The sequence below is a fragment of the Meles meles genome, chromosome 12 (assembly GCF_922984935.1).
Source record: "Meles meles chromosome 12, mMelMel3.1 paternal haplotype, whole genome shotgun sequence".
Classification (NCBI taxonomy): Eukaryota; Metazoa; Chordata; class Mammalia; order Carnivora; family Mustelidae; genus Meles; species Meles meles.
The window spans coordinates 84959568-84973777 of record NC_060077.1 but is presented as its reverse complement, the minus strand read 5'-3'; the positions used below and the strand labels follow the sequence as shown (position 1 = coordinate 84973777).

The window sequence follows — 14210 nt, the reverse complement described above, 5'->3', positions numbered from 1 at the left end:
AAGGCACCCCAAGTCCTCTGTGATTTTTATAAGTCAAAGACTAGCATCAGAATTGGAGAAATTTGAATTCACTCAAAAGGTTCACTAATAAGAAAAAGAAATATAATCTGGACCAGGAACAGGATCAGTGGGGTCTTTGCTCTAAAACCTCCTTCATTTGCTATATGACCTTGGATCCTGCTGGGATTTCATTTTCCACATTTGCAAAATGAGAGAAAGGAGCTAAATTTAAAAATCATATTTTTTATATATGTAACTTCTCTGTTTTGACAATTACACAGAATTGGTTTGTTGGCTTTTTTAGACTATAAAAAAGTGCACATTGTTAATGACTAAAGGGTAGAGAGATTTAAGAAAGTCATAGGGATGTAAAAGAAGCATTTTTCACATTTATAAAACTTAGCATGAATTTTCATATGTTTAAATTAGACTTGCCTCTTGAAGACCCTTTCTCTTCCATATGAAATTGTGAAGTTATCAAACCAGCCAGAACACAGAAAAGAAGTCAGACACAGAACACGCTATGGATTACTTTGTAGTCACTGAGTTGATGTTTGTGAAAGAGACCAGAGAGTTTTGTACTTTCCTGTTTAAAGGAAGTGTTTTAAGAGCAGTTATTATCAACATTGACCTTGATAAATAGGCATGTCCATGCTCTCTTTGTATCACAGTATCTAGAACAGAAGCAGACACACAATTGACCTTTAGAACACATTTACAAAAGGTTTCTTTTCATTATGCCTATTTTTTTTTTATATGGTAAGTTAACCATGTAAGTCAATATATACATTCCTTGGTAGCTCTACCATGTTTATGGATGACAAGCCCTTTGAAAAAAAAAAAAAAAATCCCATTATATTTCTCTGCAGTATTTGAAGTACTTGCCAGGCTCTTGAGCCAAATTTTCTTTACCTTTCTTGAAGGTCTATGAGTGCACAAGGATATTTTAACAGGCCTTGTGTACATTATTGGAGGATAAAATTCTCTTTTATGTGGCAGATAAATGATCCCATAATGCCTGTTGTAGAAAGCACTTAGTAAATCAGAAACTCATGTGTGAATGACTGTGATTGGAACAGGGGGGTTTTATGTGTTCATCATCATTTTTTTTTTTTAAAGATTTTTTATTTATTTATTTGAGAGAGAGAGAGATCACAAGTAGATAAAGAGGCAGGCAGAGAGAGAGAGAGGGAAGCAGGCTCCCTGCTGAGCAGAGAGCCCGATGTGGGACTCGATCCCAGGACCCTGAGATCATGACCCGAGCCGAAGGCAGCGGCTTAACCCACTGAGCCACCCAGGCGCCCTCATCATCATTTGTGATAGTAACTATCAACTATCCACTGGAAATGAATACCGGATGCAACAGGGGGAGCCCCAGAGCAGGTGGCCCTTCTTCAGGCTTCCCCAAACCCTTGCTTTCCTGCACAGGCAGATCTGTTTCCAAGGTAAGGACCGGTACAACAGTTCAACCCGACTCATCCTGACCTGAACTGAGATAGCATGAGAGAAATGAAGGGACCTGACCCATTAAGAAAAACCTAAGTTGGGGCGCCTGGGTGGCTCAGTGGATTAAGCCGCTGCCTTCGGCTCAGGTCATGATCTCAGGGTCCTGGGATCGAGCCCCGCATCGGGCTCTCTGCTCCGCGGGGAGCCTGCTTCCTCCTCTCTCTCTGCCTGCCTCTCTGCCTACTTGTGATCTCTCTCTGTCAAATAAATAAATAAAATCTAAAAAAAAAAAAAAAAAAGAAAAACCCAAGTTATTTGTGGTCTTCAAAGAGGAGTCATCAGAACAGGAACTTGAGACTTCCTACCACAAGTAGGCTTCCTATCTTCCCGCAGATGTCCACACAGATCAAGGCACCATGAAAACACTCTTCTCCATACAAATTAACTTAAGCACACAATCAATCACAATTGTCATTTTTTTCACAATGGGTTAAATACTGACTCACAAATCTGTGCCCCAAACCCAAGCTCTGCACCCTTCCCTGCTAGGCTCCCATATTGCTTATCTTCTCTCTTCCTTCCGCCTCCTGAGTTTTATAGACAGGCGTCAACCAGGGGAAAGTCCCATCAGAAACAAGCAGAGACCCCTGCACCCAAATGGTGTCATGTGTCGCTGTGTCCTCTGTGGGAAAGCTTAAGGGTGTGAACCACTGTAGGTCTGGAGAGCTGACCTGCTCACTATTGCTGGCTCTGAAGAAAAGTACAGAACAACGACGTGTTGGTAGACGGCTTAGGAAACTTCTACAGATTCAAGTCAACTTCTAGACAATTACGAATGTGTAGCATTAGAACTTTGAGGAGAAAAACAACAGGAACACGTTCTGAGGAGGAAAGAACTGAAGAGGAGCCAACCAGATGTTTGAAAGACTGTGGTGGCGGCCACTGGATTAATAACCTAAAATTTAAAAATACATATACTATATATCTGAGTGAGACTTAAAATTGTTCTTTCTCTGATATCTCAAAGCTAAAGCTTGTAGGGAATCAATCCCATTTACAACTGAACCAAAAACCATCATCTACGTAGGAATAAATCTAAGAAGTGAAAGACTTGCATTCTGAAAACTATAAAACACTGATGAAAAGAAATGGAAGATGACAAAAAGAAATGGAAAAACATTCCATGCTCATGGATTAGAAGAACAATATTGTTAAAATCTCTGCATTACCCAAAGCAATCTACAAACACATTGAATGCAATCTCTATCAAAAAATAAAACTTGCGCTTTTAAACATAAAACATTTTTTTTTTTTTTTGCTGAACTAAAGAGTCACGAAAATCCCAGCTAATACTGTGATCAGCACAACACACCTTAATCCAGAGAATACAAAATGAACCCCCCAAAAAGAAAATTTAAGTGGATTGGAGCAAAATGAGGAGGTGGTGATGAGAATCAGTCAAACAGTATTTACTAAATCAACATCATTTATTTGACCTGAAATCACTTTAGCATGCTACTTTTTTGTTCCAATTATTTTTGTTCAACTAAGTGGCAAAGAATTATTTCCAAGTAGATAGTTTATTATTCATTTAACTTTAATAGCTTATATTATTTTACCCAAATGAATTCATTATTATAAAATTTTCTTGGATTTTCTGCTCCACTTAGCATCGCTGTGAAACCACTTTTAAAAATCAGATCAAGTGACTATCATGCTCTCAATACAATGTTTTGTTCATACTTAAAAACAATGGCTAAAACTCCCTTAAAAACAAAAAATATTTTTTATGTATCAGCATGCCAACGGCTAACCAGAAAAAGCGTAACTGTTGTAGAGCCTGTTCCATCTAAATCAAAGGCAACATGCTAAACACATGACAAGTAGCATGAAATGTATCAGATTCAGCCAGTCACATAAATATGGAACCATAAGAGTAGTTTTAAACACATGCCTAATTACCAACTCATTTATATATGCTAAACTGCTTCTTTAAAAGTGCTAAATGCCTTCTAGAAGTAACTCGAGCTATGAAATATGATTATCAATTATGTTAAAAGGAAATATATTGCATTTTAGATCTTGTGGCAAAGTTAAAGTGGAACTTTTTTCTTTTTTTTTTGCAGTCCAATATAAATAACCCATGGCTTATCTCAGTTAAAGACTATCAACACAGTGTCTCTACAGGAGAGGGAAGGGACAGTTGCTGTGCTCTCCGTGTCTACAGTTGCATCAGATACCGGTCTGAAACTGTTTTGAAATATACTGAATGCATACCACATGAACACATGGTTTACTATCTACTGGCAATTTAAAGAAGATGGGATGAAGTCGTGCCTCGCCTTTAAAAAATAAGTACAATTCACAATTATGTGGAACATAATATCCCCCAAATACATTATCATATGCATTTTCTAGAAAAACAATTGTAAGAATGACATTTAAGGAGTCAGTGTATTTGATAGAAAATAATCAATGAGAATGTGAAAAATCCATAGTGGATGATTGCCAAACATCTCGAGTATCTAATTGATACTCCCTAAGATGTTTTGCTCATGAATTTATAAAACATAATAGTACCAAAAAAGCACAGTTGTAACAAAAACAAAACAAAAAGTCTTGCTGTTGGCCCTCTGGGGAAAAAACTGTCATTTTCAGGACTGCTTTAAAGTTGAACTACATTTTGACAAGCAACATATTTTTAATGGATCCTTACGAAAGGAGAACAATATACATGTTCAAAAGCGGAAATGATACCATTTCACAGCAGTGGTTAGAAGGCCTGATGACACTATTACCATTGCTTTAAGAACAACCTTCCATATATTAGCTCTTTTGTACAGTCTGACAAAAGATGCCTTTTTAGAATACTCCCTGAGTATTTAATAGCATTATTTAAATTCAAAGAAAAGACTCCTCCTGCTTCATCCAATGCCTTCTTTTAAGACTTTCATTTGTCCTTGTTTTCCCCAGGACAGCAGCCACCTGTCACCAGTGAGGTCCTCACTATGATTTATCTCTGTACACAAAGTTAGAGGAGTCTGCTTTGTAACAAGGATAATACTTGCCCATTGTCGTTTTTATTTATTTTTAAAGTAGACCCACTTAATACATTTGGACAATGCAAAAGAGAGAAAAGATATTCTAATCCCTCATTCATGAATGAGCAGATGTCATAACTCTACAACAGAGAGAAAATAATCCAAGACAAGAAGTATTTCAAGAGCTTGGATACACTCCCCCCACCCCCCCCCCAAACACCACATACAAGCAGAGCTTTTAAAAGAATAATGTTTATGGGATAGAGAGAATGTCACATCAGTGCTGAGGAAGGTAATCATTTGGTTCTCCAGAGGGTTCATGTTGGGAAAAGAAAAACAAAAAACAAAACAAAACCAAAAGAACAACAACAAAAATGTAAAGAATGTAAATGTAAACCCGCTGCTCCTGATGTTTGAATAGTCCTGAGCTAGAACACACATTAGAAAAACCTAAGGTAAGGCAGTCTCTTCTTTCTTTCCTAAGAAAACCAAAATCTACAGAATTCTAGTGAAATGTCCAAGGTCACGCAGCAAGTTCCTCATGGTACTGGGTGTGACTGGTTACACAGAAAACTAAAAATATTTGTTAAACATTTCTCATTCTGACACTAAAGATTTTTTTTTGTAATTTATCATATACTCCAAAAGCCAAGAAAAGTAAGTTTATTCCTACTCAAATGTCTATAGGACCATGAGTTTGAATTCTCCAAGTAGATCATTAGGATTCCTATCCAGAAGAGTCAGGAGGATCAGGAGTGCAGTTTGAGACTGGGAGTGAAAGGATCTGTTGTTCAGGACTGTAATTTATATGTTACACAAGACCACTGTGAGAGGCTCCAACTTTAAAATCACCTCTGCCTTCTGAATCTGGTGAGTGATCACAGGATCCCTACTGCCCTGTGACACTATAGTAACTATTTCCACTGAAATGTAAACAATAGCTCATTATTTTAGAAATAGGGTACCGACGGCCCAAAAATATCTTAAGATATAAGGATGCCCATGTAGGGTTATCTGGTTGTTGCTACAAATCCTATATTTTGAGAGGACTGTCTACTCCTAACTTACTATAATCATTCTAGATTTAATATTACCATCTTTAGCTTCTATTCTAAAATATACTACCATTTGATTTCTTTTATCTGTATACCACTGAAAGTTTAGTATTAGCCTCAATAATGTTAATGCTGATGAAACAGCCCTCGTCTTTTTTACTGAAAAGGTATAATTTTTTACATTTTAATTAGTGAGGTTGGGGACCCTCTGTGATATGTGACTTCTCACGTAAAGAAACTGTGATCAAATCCATTAGCTCCCTGGGCCAGATAACGTTACAACCACAGACCACAGCCTCCTACTGTTAACTGGCCTAAATATTCAGGCAGGGGCCCTGGAAATGAATCACACAGCCTGTAGTGTGCATCTGGCTATCAGACATGGAATAAAAACTTCTCTAAGTGGATTACAGAGTCAATTTCAACTAAGCACAAATAACTTGTGTCATGGGTATAAGGAATGCAAAAGAAAGAGTAGGAAGAATTTATAATTAACTGGAAGAAGCCCATGTAAATGAAAAAGAAAACAAAAATGACAAACCATATCCATCTGAGCTATTATTATCATATGTAGTATTATATATATGTACTATACATATGTATATACAATTATAACAGTAAAATTATATTTAAACTGCTTTTCCTTTATTTGTCTACAACACATCTTAGCTATATCAATTTTTAATTTACCTTAGCATTCACATTGAGCCAGGTATGATACATGTGACTTCAATAAAAGGAATTATGTTTCAGTAAACATTCTGCAAAAGATCCTAAAAGAAATTCTACCAGAGTGAAAATCTAGAGTATCATCTGAGATGAATATATGGACAGATGTCTGCATAGTCATTTGCACTGATAATTTTGTCAGTGAGGGATCTTGCAGAATGACGAGGGGGAAATGTTTGCAGGGGTAGCTTTCTGCAAAACCAGCAAATCCCCAGAGGAGGCACTCGAGTATTGCTGGTTACAGCTAGATCTGCTCTGCTTGTCAGAGGCTGAGAAGATGGTCACACACAGGACTCTGATCACATGTCTTTTTTCCTTGTCCTCAGCTCCCCTTTCTCACTCCATTTAGAAGCAACTGATTCCTTCATGCCAAGGAGAAAAGCTTCCATCACAATCCCTTTGCAATGCACTAATATGCATTAGTTATTTTAGAAGTTTCTGAAACTCCCATTTTAAACTAAGGCTTTGAAGCCTTCCAACCAAGTTAACAACAACAACAACAACAACAACAACAACAACAAAAAACAAAAAAAGAACATTTATGTGTATGTGAGCGAGAACTGTGATATATTACAAACCACTAACACAATAAATGCAAAACCTTATAAAATCACGGAAGGTTAAGATCACTCAAGCATAAATATTCACAGCACTGAACCAATTAGGGGCTCCGTACTTCATAAAAGATTTCTAAAATATTTGACAAAGAAAGTATCTGACTCTCCACAAAGATGTATTCACTTCCTCATATCAGTATACATTCTGAGAAGTTTGTAACAGCTTTGCCATTAAAACAACTAAAATGCTGAATGACAGGTAGACCAGCAAAGAAATCACGCCTGAGGAGACACAGTGGGTTGATTTTTAGATCTAGGAAGGCTCAACAGTGGCTAAAACTCAATATGCTCCCTACGCTCTCTTTTTCATTGGACACTAAAAACTAGAGTCAATTCAAGGGTAAACTGCAGGGATACAGATGCTTTACAATTATCCCTTTATTAAAAAAAGGGAAAAGCTCTGTGCTATTATATAAAAAGTAGACTTAAGAAGAGTTGGGAGTCTGTCAGCTGATTGTTAACACAATTCTAATGACCTACTGCAGCCCTTAATAACAATAATACTTCACGTTGTAAGCGCACAATGCCCTTTTATTAAAGCTGCAAACTGTAATAGCTTTTAGCAGGGTGATGGTCCGTACTACTGATTATTGTTTTCTTTATTTTTCTAACCACAGACTTTACCAGATAAGACTATTAACACTGAATGCTACATACTTGTTCTGCCACTCCACTCCATATTAAACACTAACATATAAGCAAGACTTTCACAAAGTTGTCAGTTTCACTACTTGCCTCAATTCTTTTGCATTTTTATTCATACTATCCCAAATATCCCTAAAAATGAAGAAAAGGATTCTTAATGTTTTTCCTTTAATATATAGTAACAAGAGCTTCAGTAAACATAAAGTCTAACCAGTTCTTTGTGGGGGGGGAAGTAATTTCTGGTGAGTTACTAAAAGCTTCCAAACTAATTACTTCTTTCCTTAGCTCCCCCCACCACCAATCTGTCTTTATAAAAACACACTTAAAACTATTTAGGTGTTGCTGACAGTGAATCAATGCAAACTTTCCTTTGAAAGAGGAGGAACCACTGCCCCTAAACTCTTTTAAAATGTATGCTTTTGTGCTGTTAACCTGATTTTTAAATGTATACTTGTCACTTAGTATCAGTTTTATACTCACATGTTACTTACATTTTTTCTATTACACCCCCCCCCCCCATGAAGTTCTGTTTATCTACCTCTGTATGGAAAATGACCTGAACACCTGTCTGGTTACAGGGGTTATGAAGGACCAGTCCTACTTAAAGATATTTCACTTAAATGATCTAACAAAGAGAAGATATTTCTTGCAACATAAAAGGCGTTGTAAGTGTATTCATGGTTCAATCTGCAGATCTCCAAAGCCTTGAGACACCCACTCCTTGATGATTTCTTCACAGGTTCCCAAAAGCCCACTGCTGGGTGAACTCACGGCCAATCTTTACTCACCCGAACTATATCTAAGAAATCCGTAAGGTTAACGATCTAAAACGTGAAAGCAACACAGCAATAGGTCCTCTCTCATTAATCCACGCTCGAAGGTTGAATAGCAGCAACTAGCTGTGTAGCAGGTGCACCCACGGAGAAGTCCACCACGCATTCAGAGAAACAGAGCGCCCTTTTCCCCACGCAAACCTAAGGTAGAGGCAGGCGGCAGGGGAAGCAGGGCGCTGAGCAGAGGCAAGCCCTGCAGACGCACCGTAGCAGCAGAATACTAATTACAGGAAAAAGCAAAACACCCTTAGATGAGTTCCACCTTCTCCAAACGTAAACGGAGTCTAGTGCGGACGGTTACAGGGAGTCCAGTACACGCGGGCACACACCCCCTTCCGGTCTCAGACCTCGGCGGAGCCGGGCGGCCCAGCGGGCGCGGAGTTCGGCCCCCATCCATCCCAGGTCAACCGGGCCAGTCGCGTTCCTCCCCGAGGAGAGCGCTCCAGACTCCGGGTTTCCCACTCGATCTGGAGCGTGCTGGGATCCGCTGTCCCCCGAACTCGCCAGCACTCGCCGCACCTGAGGTCTGCCGGCGCAGGCTCTCTCCCGGGGCCGAGCGCCCTCGGCTCGGTAACGCACGTCTGTCCTGCTCTGCGGAGCCCTGTCTCGCGGCCACGCAGCAGAAACTTGGGGACGCCCAGGGAAACTCCGCACGGATCCCCCCGCCCGCTCTCCGCTCGCCGACGAGTCCGGCCTCAGACGCGCACAGCGAGGGCGCGCTTCTGCCCGGCGGCGCCTTCCCCAGCCCCAAGCAGGCAGACGCACTCACCTGGGGCCTCGCTGCCCTCCCGGCGGCGTCCGGCGCCGGCGACCCGGGTGTTTGCATCCGAAAGGGCGCGCGCTTCGCAGCCGGGCGCCCGCGGGCACTTCGGGACCCGGGGCGCGCAGCTCGGCGCTCGCTGGGGACTAGCGGCGCCCGCTCGGCACCCTCTGCGGCCGGCCGCACGCGGGCTCCTGCTCCAATCACAGCCCTCTCCGCGGGGCGCGGGGCGCGGGGCGCGGGGCCGCTGCCCCGGCCGCGGGCGCCCCCGGCCCGCCGCCGGCGCCTGGTCCCCGGGGCCGGCAGGCTCTCCCGCGCAGCTCAGACGCCAGGTCCTGAGCGAGCGGGAGCGCGCGTCCGGAGAGAGGGCGAGAGGGCGAGCGCCCTGGAGAAGGAAGGAGGGCGCCGGGCCGGGGCGTGAAGGCGCGGAGAAGGCGACGGTGGTCGGCGGCGACGGATGCCTGCTGTCAGCGTCAGGCGACACCGGCCCGGGGAGCCACTGAGACTTGGGTACCTCCTGGAGACCCAGTGAGGGCTATCGGAAAGGAAGCGGCTCGGCCGCCACGCGCGCACACACGCGCGCGTACACACGCGCACCCCTCCTCCAGCGCCCTCCTGACGGCTCCGCGCAGACCGAGTCCTTCGTGGGGAAACCAAGGGGAGCGCGGGAAGTAGGAGGGGCCGCAGCCCATCCATCTCTCCGCCAGGTATTTGCATCTGAAAGCGCGAAGCTGGAGGAGAGTTTTGAGAATTTTTTTTTTTCCAGCGCCCTCCCCTCCCACCCCCAACATGTCGTAGAAGCCGTGATCAATTGAGCTCCTGAGGCATGAAGGCAAAGTCATAAAACTAATCAGAACTTACAGTTTTCTTGCGTGATCGTTTTGCCCTTTCAATCTCCTCGGACTGCCCTAGTCCTACTTTCTTTACTTGCAGAAAATGTTCTCCCTGCTGGGTTCTCTAATGCAAAAGTTCTGAGGCGTATGATTTACGCGGGGGGGGGGGGGGGCTGGAGGACCCTCGCGGGGTGGGGAAGGGGATCTGGGCTCTGAGAACGCGCCGCAGCCGGCAGAGCCGAGCGCGCGTTCTTTCCCTCTGCTCCGGTGCTTGCCTTCACCTGCGGGCGAGATGCTCTGTCCTGAGGGCTGGGAAGGTGAATGCCAAGTAGTTCGTTTTCATTTTTCTTCTTCTGCCCGTGGAACTTGCCCTGCTTTTCTTCTCCATCCTTAACAGCGGCTCCCTGTACACCGGCGACGTGGCCGTGAGGCTTGTTGGTGTCAGCGCCGCGGCTTTCCCGTGCTTTCCGCCACGCTTGCGCTCTCCCAGCCAGTCCGTCCTGCCGGGTTAGCCGGCTCGCGTTTTCCTCTCATGCAGTTAGTATTGAGCACTGAGTTGCATGCTCCTGATTCTGACAGCAAATATTTCTGGAACTCCTGTTAAGTTCCAGATACCTAGCAACGCTGTTTCCTGAACGTTGCTTCATTTGTAAAGTTCTAGCTCCAACCCAGACCTCCCCAAGTCCAGGCCTGCCTGGATGTCCCCTGGCACTCTACTGTCAGTCATCGCCCAAACTCAGGATATTCAGAACAGATCCATCTCTTCCTGGATATCACCTCGGATTTCCCGAATGCTCTCCTCTCTGTCAGGGATACTACCATTCTCCAGGTACCCAGACATTAAACCTTGGCTACATCTTTGAGGCCTTTGACATATTTTTCTGTATTAAAATCCTTAATTGGGGCCCCCAGGTGGCTCAGTTGGTTAAGCCTCTGCCTTTGGCTCAGGTCATGATCTGGGGTTCTGGGATCCAGGTCCTCATGGGCTCCCTGCTCAGCGGGGAGTATGCTTCTCCCTCTCCCTCTGTACAGTCCACCTCACCCACCCGTGGACTCTCTCTCTCTCCTCTCTCTCAAATAAATAAAATCAATTAAAAAATAAAATTCTTAGTTATTCTGGCTAATATACAATCTAGAACTTTACATTTTCCTGATGGTCTTGCATGCGTTCATCTTGCTTTGTCTAACGGACACATTGCTGGGATGAGACCAATTCTTACAATTGTTCTGAACTAAAAGCTTCGGGAAGACAAAGATTGATACTGAGTGTGATTGAGACACAGCACGTATTTGGACCATAGTAAACATCTGTTAAGTGAAGAAGTGAATGCTTGTATCTCATCCAGCAATTAGCACCACTCCAAGGACACCATGCTATTTGTAAACCATCCCTTGATTGTCTGGCTCTTTCTTCCATGAGATCCTATGAGGAAACAAGTGTATGTTTTATCACCATAAGTATATCACCATATATGTTTTAATCAAAGGACCACATACAAAGGGAAAAAATTTGGAGACCATTTTTTTAAGTTTTTCTTCCCATGATTTATTCTTTTCTTTTTCTTATCTTGTGTTTCCCCATAAATACAGACCATAAATTTGGCTTCCATCCTGAACTACATGTTTCCATGTGAATTGTCTTCTTAAAAAAAAAAAAAAAATTCCTTAAGCCATAACCTTTACAGGGATTCTAGGAGGAGTAAAATGGGTTCAGTTAAGCAGAATACTAGTTCTGGTTCTCAGAAGTCACAAGACATTCATCCTAGATGAAGAGGTATGTGCCTCTCTACCTGGTTAAAAATGGGGTACTTCAGATGAGAACTGAAGGACAACCCTTTACTATCTAGGACATCAGGGATGGCCTCTGCAGAGATGGTACTTAAGTTGAGAGCTGATGATGAGAATGAGTTGCATTTGTTAAAATCTGAAGGAAAAGTAATTTGGACAGAATAAATAAGGACAAATCTCTGCAGAAGGCAAGAGCTGGGTGTGTTTGAGAGACCTGAAGTCTCATAGGAAGGAGAAAGTCAAGATGGAGTAGTGGGCCAGGGACAAATTTACAGAGTCTTTTGGTCTCTGAAAAGCGTTTGTTATTTTATTCTTAGGGGGAAGCCCAACATTAGGAATGACAAATAAAACAAGAGCTCCACAGGTTTAGTCTGTGGTCAAGTCTGGGGACAAGACTTGTTTTTTAATTTATTTAAAGATTTTATGTATTTATTTGAGAGACACACACAGAGAGAGTATGAGCGGAGAGGAGAGGGAGAGGGAGAAACAGACTCCCCACTGACCAGGGAGCCCAAAGCAGGGCTGAATCCCAGGACCCTGAGATCATGACCCAAGATGAAGGCAGACTTAACCATCTGAGCCACCCAGGAGCTCCAAAACTTTTGTTTTGTTTTGTTTTGTTTTAGATTCTCCTTCCCCCACCCTTTCTTTTCCTATAACTCTGGCTGATTAGAAAACCTAGTGTCCTGAGAAACACAATAAAAATTTACTAGATAAGTCCTAAGGTGTTGTCAGATGTTTAAGATTCTGTGAAATACAAATGTAAGTCATAACAGCATGTGCTTACTTATGAAATCTCAGAGTGTGTCCATGTAATTCTCAAATTTATATTTTAATATTTCCGTTCTTTTTAAAAAATATTTTATTTATTTATTTATTTGACACATTGAGAGAGAGAGAGAGAGATCACAAGTAGGCAGAGCAGCAGATGGGAGGGGAAGTGGGGGGCGGGAAGCAGACTCTCTGCTGAGCAGAGAGCCCGATGTGGGGCTCTATGCCAGGACCCTGAGATCATGACCTGAGCCAAAGGCAGAGGCTTAACCCACTGAGCCACCCAGGTGCCCTAATATTTCCCCCTTCTTATATATAGTAATCATTTTCAAATCCCCTCAGCTGAAGATTTTATTTCTTCTATGTCATGTGTTGTCGTGCACAAATTTGTTAATGTTCCCCTTTTCTTTCCTATTTAAAAAACAAAACAAGAATAAAAAAACTAACAAAAAAATAAAACAAAAATAACCTCTCCTGGGGCATCTGGGTGGCTCAGTCAGTTAAGCATTTGATTCTTGATTTTGGCTCAGGTCGGGATCTCAGAGTCCAAGATCAAGCCCTGTGCTGGGCTCCGCACTCAGTGGAGAGTCTGTTTCTCTCTCCCTTTCCCACTGCCCCTCCCCACCTCCTCTCTTTCTCCCACTTGCTCTCTCTCTCCCAAATAAATAAATAAATAAATCTTTTTTAAAAAACCTTCCTTTCAATCTATGTTTACTCTTGATTAAAGAGTATGAGTATGAGTATGTGTATTATATGAGTATGAGTACTATACTTTGGAAAGGAAAAATCAGAAAAAAGTCAGAGAACTCTTGTCATGCTTGCTGTCAGCGTGGATGTTATTTCCCTATGTGTTTTAGATCTCAAAGCAGATTTGGTACAAGTAAGAAAGTTCTGATGAAATTGCCAATTAGGTTATGTTATGTTCATAGCCATTCCATCCTGAACTTACCTTAAACCCAAAGATGAGTCTCAAAGATCTTGGAGCTAAGAGCAGAAGAGAGCTAACCACTGAGAACTAAGCAGTATTAAAATGGGGGGGGGGGGGGGCTATGGTAGGAAAACAAATGTGACAAGAGGTAAGGAGCACCTATATAAGGCAAACTGTCCAAAAGTGGGGCCGTTTATAGTTTTTTTTCTATATAACTTTGTGAAAAATAAGATGTATATTTTTAAAGATTTTATTTATTTGACAGAACAAGAGAGCCCAAGCAGGGGACAGCAGACAGAGGGAGAGGGAAAAGCGAGAAGCAGGCTCCCTGCTAAGCTGGGTGTCTGACTCAGGGCTCAGTCCCATGACCTTGAGTTCATGACCTGGAGCCAAAGACAGACACTTAACCAATGAGCCACCCAGGTGCCACCAAAATATTTTTTCATCATATCATCCTTAGCTTTGTCCTGAGGATGTCTATGTTCTTCAATTAATTTTCTCTAGTTAAGGATAACTCCATCTTTTACAAAATAAAGATCTTAGTAGGAGAGATTCTAGCTCAAGATATTCATTTGCTAATTGGGTAATTATTAATTGACCCGCTTGGATGATGGCATATGCAGCTGAATTTGGGACGTAGTTCCTATCGTTAGGAAGCTTTCAACCCGAGCTGAAAAAAAGGAGCTGCATCCATCTCCATATACCTTGATAAACATGGTGATGAAGTATGTCAGTGTGGCAGCACACAAAAGTGGCCACATGAC

At 42.3% G+C, this 14210-nt stretch overlaps 1 protein-coding gene across 3 annotated transcripts in view; it reads right to left on the bottom strand.

The window, feature by feature from the left end:
* CDH7 (cadherin 7) overlaps positions 1 to 10031 on the bottom strand; it is a 124306-nt gene extending 114275 nt beyond the window's left edge. Inside the window, exon 1 of one of the 3 annotated variants that reach the window (XM_046024025.1) lies at positions 9988 to 10031. The gene's annotated coding sequence lies outside the window, so the exon portion shown is untranslated. Of the gene's footprint in view, positions 1 to 8321; positions 8375 to 9135; positions 9324 to 9987 lie in introns of those variants that run through there. The other 2 variants (XM_046024024.1, XM_046024026.1) reach the window with 2 other exon arrangements.
* Positions 10032 to 14210: the final 4179 nt, after the last annotated feature.